At 37.4% G+C, this 8,168-nt stretch overlaps 1 long non-coding RNA gene across 1 annotated transcript in view; it reads left to right on the forward strand.

The window, feature by feature from the left end:
* LOC128137267 (uncharacterized) overlaps positions 1 to 6,467 on the forward strand; it is a 69,566-nt gene extending 63,099 nt beyond the window's left edge. Inside the window, exon 3 of the long non-coding RNA XR_008233645.1 lies at positions 5,506 to 6,467. This is a non-coding gene — a long non-coding RNA (uncharacterized LOC128137267). The remainder of the gene's footprint in view (positions 1 to 5,505) is intronic.
* Positions 6,468 to 8,168: the final 1,701 nt, after the last annotated feature.

Raw genomic sequence — 8,168 nt, forward strand, 5'->3', positions numbered from 1 at the left:
GAGAAAAGAAGGATCCTAGAGTCACTGTAAACATATTTCGCAGATGCCTTATGCTTCAGCTGGGATTTGTACAAATGGCCTTTCAGACTACATGGACCCCACTAACCTGCAGTGCAAAGCTGCCTCTGTTGTATTTTCTGTGTTTGTTACCATGAGCAGTAGGATGACAGCTTGATTACATTTATGATGTTTAAGGAGCCAGGACTTTTCTTATGTTACCAGAAGAACATGAGAAATCACTTGCTTTGAAAGAAAAGAGCCTGAAAGTTCATTTTTAGTTTGAGATTTAATCAATAGCTCTTCATTAACCTTTTATTTTTGAGATTAGAGGAAATTATCTCAGACTAAAAATATGTGGTTATGCATTACCATGAAAAAAACATGGTATTCCATGCTAGCACACCATTCAAGGACTGCAGTTAAAACTAAAAAGAGTAAATGTCACCAAGCCATAATTTCTGTTCACAGCTGTAGACTGATTGAAATGCGTGACCTTCTTGTACTACAAGTAAGAGGCAGCCTCTCTTCAGAGGACACAGCAAATCCAAGGAGTGAGACACATATAGCATGTGACTCAAATAAGAAGTAATGAACTTAAAAGGAGAGGTAATTCAAATAATGGTTGCAGTGTATTTTAAAACCAGAGGCTGCCTTCACTGCAGTCTCAGAGCTCCCACTGAAGTCTGTAAAGTGGGCAGTAAATAATGGAAATTCTGGGTTTGATCTTCAAGTCACTACTTCAGGAGGGGCAAAAACCCTCACTAAATTCACAGTAAAATGGGGTTGTTCAGCAGAACTTTTTCTGGACAATGAATAAAGCATGTCATTCTGTACTGATTTTAAATGGTTAATCATATCAGCAATCCTTTTGGATAGTCCTTTTTCTTATCAATCAGATTAATCTTTTTTAGGAAAAAGAATCATATCCGCTGGAATCAAAAAAAAATTCCCATCAGGAGAGGTAAGAATGTGTCCATTACTAGCTTACTCCAGACAACCCTGTCCGTTTTATTTAGTGTTTGCTGCCTCTTGCCAAAATTTCTTCCTGGCTGTGAAAAGAGAGGCAAGACTTGGAATGGTTGGAGAGGACTGTGGAGGTGATAATCTTTATGGAGATTCTCAAATCTTTTCCACACTTAATAAATCTGGCAGTGTCATCTGATAATGTCCTTTTATTTAATATATCATTCAGAGTTTACCAAGAGACCCTACTGTTTACGATGGATGCACTCTTTCCCAGCATATTAAAATTATATATTTATATAAAAATACAGTTCAGATATCATATAATTCCCAGCGCAGGTAAACACTTCCTTGGTAATACCACTAATATCCTTCCTCTGATTTCCTCTCTTTAAGTCACAAAGTACTCCTTCCTTCAGAACTTATAAATGAGTACTCAGCAGTCTGGTACGTATTTCATTAAGGAAAATAAATTCATTTCTATTGCAATAATACTTCAGAACCCAGAAAGAGGGCTCCATTACAATAAAATGTCTAAAGCAATATGAAGTTTTTGAAGATGACAGTAATTAACCCTGTTTTGCATTGTCAAGAGCAGGGAGGAGAAAAGAACATGGCAAAAGTACCTCAGTTTTGCACGAAGTTAGTTTTGGTTTCTGCAGTCACTGGGTCACAGTTGGCCACTTGCTTAGGTGGGGACAGATGTCAGTCCTTCACAGACATCCTAGCAAATATAATTTATAAGTCTTAATGAAAAAATCTAAAGCACTGCAAGAGAAAAAAAATTGAAAGTTTCCTGGAAATGGTGAGCCAAAAGCAAAGAAGGTCAATTGTTTATTGTCTATCAACAGAATAAGCATATATTCTCCTGGGACTCTCAAGTCACTAACTATTGCAATTCTACCTACTTCTGATGCTCTAATTTTAATTTCCACTGATATTCATTTTTCAGTCTTGTTGTCTTATTTCCAAGCAGAAAGAAGTGGGACCAAAATCATAATTATCTCCATGTGCAAATACATGCCTCTGTTTTATATTTCTGCTCTCTTTTCAGGCTAATAAATGCCATTTAATATTTTCAAGATGATGTATTTTAAACATAATGAAGTATATTTTAAGAAGCTATTTCAGATTAAGCCCATAGATAGTCTCTGCCAGACCTAGTTGCGCAAGTTAAAGATGGCATCCCCTCCTCTTTTTTTTGCTGCCATCTTTTTGCCAGAATTTACCAGGCCTGGTAAATGTGCAAACGATCCTTAATCTACTCAGGGCACAATCAGGCAGGTTAACATTACCAGTTTATGAAAACCTGGCCAATAGGTGGTGATGAACAATTTGACATTATTATTATCGTCAGCTAGAACAGTTATTTGCGTAATGAATATTCAACTAGGAAATAAGAAAAAGAGGAGGGTTTATATGTTTAAACAAAAAGGTTGTGAATGCAAAATCCCAGAATGATGCATTTCTCTGGCGAATCTAATGTTTTTCTGTCCCGTAAAAGGCATGCATTGCTTAGTAAAAATTATAGTTCCTGTGTTACTGCTATGCTGTGTAAATAACGACAGACACTACAGTAACTTGGCAAATAGAAAGTATGATAAATGTATGTGTAACATGGGTTATCATAACCAACTTTTTCAACATAATGTAAGCATAAGTAATATCCAATAAAGCTAGCCTCCTGTCGCTCCTGATTGCATGATGTATGAATAACCACAACTAATACTTTGTTCATAGTTTAAGTGTCTTTTGCATAATAGCTGTGCCAAAAATAGTGATAGCTGTCTTCTAACTATTTTCTAAAATCCTTTCTTTGTTTTCAAGGCATTAAACTATTTTACAAAGTATTAATTGTGAGCAATTGAGATTTTTAGCTATTCAGTAATGAATCACACACCAAGAGCTGTGTTATTTCTGCTATTCTGGTTGGTTTCAGCTAATTCCTATCACATTGTTGCTGGTCCCAGATTATGTGAGTATGCAACAATATTTCTGACAAGAATATTTAAAATTCCTAATTTAAATGTTCACCTCCATGAATAGTTATGAATGGGACTCCTAAATTAATTCTTTTGAGCCAGTATAACTTAGTTGTGTGAGTGGTAATAGAAGGTAATACAGGTGAAGGGGAGATAATACAAAACTAAAGCAGGCGTTGCATGTTTTTGTACTCATCCATTCATTTCAATTCTGTAGAACTGTATGGCCATTTTGGAAACATTTACTCTTTATTCTTAGGATTCAGAACTATATATAAGGACAGGCTACAAAAGAGCAACCAATATAGGAATGTTGCCTGGGGCATGCAGGGATGGTGTTACACCTGATCATGAGCCAAAGCTCAGGGGTGGGTTGGAGAGTTCTAACTGGCAAGAGGTGACAAGGAGAGCCTTCTATAGCTACTTTAGCAGTGCACAAACAAACAAGGAAAAAAAGCTGGGCAAAGCCCTATGAAACTTGCTTTGGGCAGGAAGGACTGGATGACCTCCAGAGGTCCCTTCCAACCTGAATGATTCTGTGATTCTGTGAATGTGCAAACGAAGCAGCAATAACCTCCATCAAAGCTATGCTAAGGCAGAAGACAGCTTTACAGCAAAACGTTCTTCATCCGAAACTATTTTGTCAGCACTGAGGTTTTGTTCTTTGAAAAGTATTTACGTGTGAAGCTGCCTTTTTAGCCAAATTCAACTTTTTGCTTTTGCATATTCCATTCCTTGTGGATTTCACAGTAACCCTTTTGAAGGGTGAGACACATTCTTAAAAGCATCCCCAAAACTGTTTCTAATTTGAGCATGCAGCAAATAACTTGAACATGAGTGTTACAATCTCACTTAACTTTAAACATGTGAATAGTCAACAGAACAACTCAGAAACTGGAAGTTAAAACCATATTTAGGTGTTAGGTTTGGATTACAGCTCCAGGAGGCAAAGGAAACAGCATCATTGCTCCCCTTTTGAGTCTGAGGAATAGCAGTCTTTATCATAAGGTAAACGGCCTTAACCCCTGGAAGCTAAATAGTCACAGACTGGAAGCCTAGAAAGAGTTTGGAAGTACTCCTGCAAGGTTCTCCAAATAAGATATGGTTCTTAGCGATGAAAAATTAAGAGCTTTCCAAGCCAGAGACAAATTTTAAACATGAAAATGAACTAGACATCTTGTTGGATATACTAAGCAGAAGAAAAATTCAAACAAAAAATTTACATTACTAATATGATAATGTTAAACAGGTGTTTATAGTATCTTAAGCGAAAAATAACCTGGTACCCAGGAAACTGAATGAAGACTTAAAAAAGGCAGGCAAAAAAGATACTACTTCTCAGTGAGTCCTTAAAATCTGAACAAGTTAGATTAAGTCTGTGATCAACCTTATCTAGAATCATACATCTCACATTCCTGTAGTGATACAGAAACTAATTCACACAGAGAGCTGAAGTAAGATGTAATGCTTTGGACAATATGGTTTATCAAAATCTCCAACTCAGCCTTCTCCCAGACAATAGACATCTGTAGGACAAGCTGCCATTCTTATACAGTACAATTGTATGTCAGAATATCAAATGGTCTAAAACCATCATGGCTACAGAGAAATCAACAGTACTGTAAACAGTTAATCCCAGCTGATCCCAAACTGCTGTCAAGTCAGAAATAGTAGAATTATGATAGAGATTTAGCAATCTTCTGATCATATGAATCTCCTGAACATTTCTGAGCAAGCAATTAGCTGGTTTCAGGACCCATCTGATGAGGGGAGAAAGCTGTCAGTTTTCCCAGCCTCAGTGGATTATCAGTAAGATGGAGGAATTCCTGGGAGGGCTGAGGAACAAGACTGGGAATCCAGCCTTGGTGTCACTGGGTGCAAGATCAAAGTAGAACTTTTTGGGTCTCTGGGAGGCCCGTGATTGCTCAGAGTTGCAGTAGGGATGGGTTTCATCACTCAGCATCTCATAGCTCAAAATGTCTCTCTCTGCATCTCTTCCATCTTCAGTGCACAGACTCTGGTGAAGTTTAGACACTGTACCCTAGGAGAAAATTGAGGGTTTCCTTTTGAATCTTTACATCCGTTTCTTTTACCTATATGCATACCAATAATTGCTTTACTTGAATTTAATCTCCTATTTTTACACAAAGGGAAAGAAAAAAGATAATTTCAGTTCCTAGAACATCCACTTTGCAAAAACCATCTGGTATTTATTTATGTCATTAATTGACTTCACAGCTGAAGACTTCAAAGAGGAGCTGTGTGTGCAAACTGGAAATTGGGTTATTTCAAAATTTGTTTTCATTTTAACTCAGATCAATGTGTTATATTTAGAAATTTCTTACAAAAACAGAATTTCAATAACTAATTTCATCCTTTTAGTATTACTTTAACAGGGTATCCAAATATTCTTTCTCAATTTTAATATTTTTCTTCTGTTTTCTTGTTTAGTTGATGAAGTCTTTTTCAAATGGGCTTTCCAGTTTCTATTAAAAAATAAAAATATTCTCTTCAAACTTCTGAAGTATTTCACACTGGTTTATTCCATTCTGTTTTAAAGGTCTGCCTTCCAAATCACCACATCCCCATGTTTCAGTGCAGATTGAATGACACTTTGTTTCACTGGAAATTTTTGCAAGATCTGCCTACAAGGAATCAGCTGTCTAGAAGATGCTGTTAAACTCTCTTTAAAAGAGAAAGAGAAATTCTAGAGATATTTGTGCTGACTGCCCCTAATCATTATTGGTCATCATCATCCCAATTTCATGTACATGTCCTCTGGAGGTCCCATCTGGTCTGTGCTCCTGTCTGCTCAATCACATCTTCCTCAGGCACAGGTGACTCCATCCTGCACCTTTCAGGAGCACTTCTTTGAAACTGGGCATAAACTATCTGCAAAATTCATCTTGTTACGTGATTCGCACAAGAGGCTATGGTACACACATAGTTTGCCTTTGTCAGCTGATTCTTACTAGAATAAACCAGTATTGCTTGGTTTGATTTGCTTTTGTCTCATTTTGTTTCAAACAAGGCAAAGCATGCCACCGTTTAGCAAGAATTTGCCTTTCCATAGTCTTATTTTTTAAAAATACATATTTACCAGAGAGTTTAAGTTTTTACAAATAAACAAAAAATCATCTTCAGGGAAAATGTAAGAAGTTTCCAAGTCATAATTTTACTGGAAGTAAGAGCATGCAAAATTGCAGTAGAAGTTGCTGCGTGTTTTCAACCTTAGTGGAAGCCAATAGGTAGCCTATGTATTACAGCTGCAAAATGCAAACATTTTATGTGATGTGTTGTTGTGATATGGTAATTTTATGCTTTCCACTTTACAGATTTGGAACTAAAAAATTTAGAGTCCAGTTTGCTCCCATCACAAGAATTACTTGCAGAGCTTCTAGAAGCATATTCCACATGTGCCCATGATGAATGCCAGAAACAGTAAATGAACATCATTTATGGTGGCTCTGTTGTTATCTACAGCTACAGAGAGCACAGAATAAAGCTATGCTTTTGAAAGTTTGTGAAGGGCATAATTATTTTTAAAGTTCTGTTTTAGCTAGAAGGGGAAGGGGGGGAAGAAATAGGCTACCCCATGAGGGATTTTAAAGGAGTGTCTGGGACGAAAATACAAGCTTGAATTTAGAAAAGATCCAAAAGGTTGTAGCATGTACAGTAGCTGTTGCCAATACTATGGCGAGTATATACAAATATACACTGATACACAGGCCTAGATTTTCAAAACAGTTTAGTATCCAAGTTTGGAACCACATTTTTTTTTATGGCGTCTGACCCCAACTGTCGGCACCACACACTTGAAAATCTGGCCCCATGGTGCGTAGGCGCACAGCACGCACCGCTGTGTTTGTAATTATATGCCACGTACAGATGAATAGATAGTGGGACATTTGATTGTGATTAAGCAGATCGCATTCATTTTTAGCAAAGGTTAAGAAAAAGCTGCTAAGAAAATCCAGCTGAGTCCCAGTGAATGTCTGAAACCGGTATTCACAGCATACGTGGGTGGGCGGTGCCAAACTGTTTATGTATGCTGGCCGAGAGACAACAACACCAGGAATACCAGCTGCTGGAAACCAGATGAGAAGGTACAACCAGCTTAGTGGGACAGGGAGCATGCCTCTGGAAGAAAGCATTACGAGAAAAAGCTACAGCTCAAAGCCACGTCACACGTAACATTTGGAGACCTTTTCTCAATGATCATTTGACAAACTGCTTTCAAAAAGTGTGATTTATTAAAAATTGTAGTCATTATGAAAATAACTACAGTGCAACTCGGTACAAAAATAGAAGAAATGGTGGGGAAAATAGTTTCCCATTATTTTAAAATACATTTGTAAAGTTTTAAGTTAGAAAGCCTAGAGGAGTTTTTTCTGGGGCTAACACATTTTACAGTGTTTACAAGTTGTTAACTTTTCATCATATACTCCTTCCAAGAAAAAGAAGAGAGACAGAAAGTCTCATTGAAACTACGTATTTCTTCACAAAAAAAGCAAATGACAAACTGTTCTCAGATTTCTCATAAAACCAGCTCCTATTGGATTTCTTTGAATATTTGCTCCCTGGCTAGTTAGGCATGAAGAAAGGAAGTGAACCAGCACTCTTTTGTTGATAGCATACCCATGCCGATGAGACTTAGATATCCTCCAGCCACAGCCCCCCATCAAAGGCAGCTCTCTGGAAGGATGACTCATAGGAGGGGACAAAGAATAAGGGCTGGGTAGGAATTTACTCTGTAATAAATTTTTACGTACTTGATTGGTTGGTACCCTTTTAATATGCTTTGGAAGCAAACCCCAGTCATCTTTCTGGGAAAAGCAGAGTGCAGTAGTGACACACTGATATTTGGATTCTGACACTGAGGAAAGTTCAATTCTCTAGAGAACAGAGGAGACAAAAGAAAATCCACCTCCAGGCCATTAGGACTGCAGCCATAATTGAATTTGTTATCCAACAGGGGAATGAGGGTTTGGCAAGGGGTGTGGGGGGGTACTTTTATTTTCTTTTTTCTATCCTTTTACCTTTTTTCTTTTCTTTTTTCCTTTTCTCTTTTCTCTTTTCTCTTTTTTCCATTTCTCTTTTCTTTTTCCTTTCCTTTCCTTTCCTTTCCTTTCCTTTCCTTTCCTTTCCTTTCCTTTCCTTTCCTTTCCTTTCCTTTCCTTTCCTTTCCTTTCCTCTCCTTTCCTTTCCTTTCCTTTCCTCTCC

This window comes from Harpia harpyja, chromosome Z (genome assembly GCF_026419915.1).
Source record: "Harpia harpyja isolate bHarHar1 chromosome Z, bHarHar1 primary haplotype, whole genome shotgun sequence".
Classification (NCBI taxonomy): Eukaryota; Metazoa; Chordata; class Aves; order Accipitriformes; family Accipitridae; genus Harpia; species Harpia harpyja.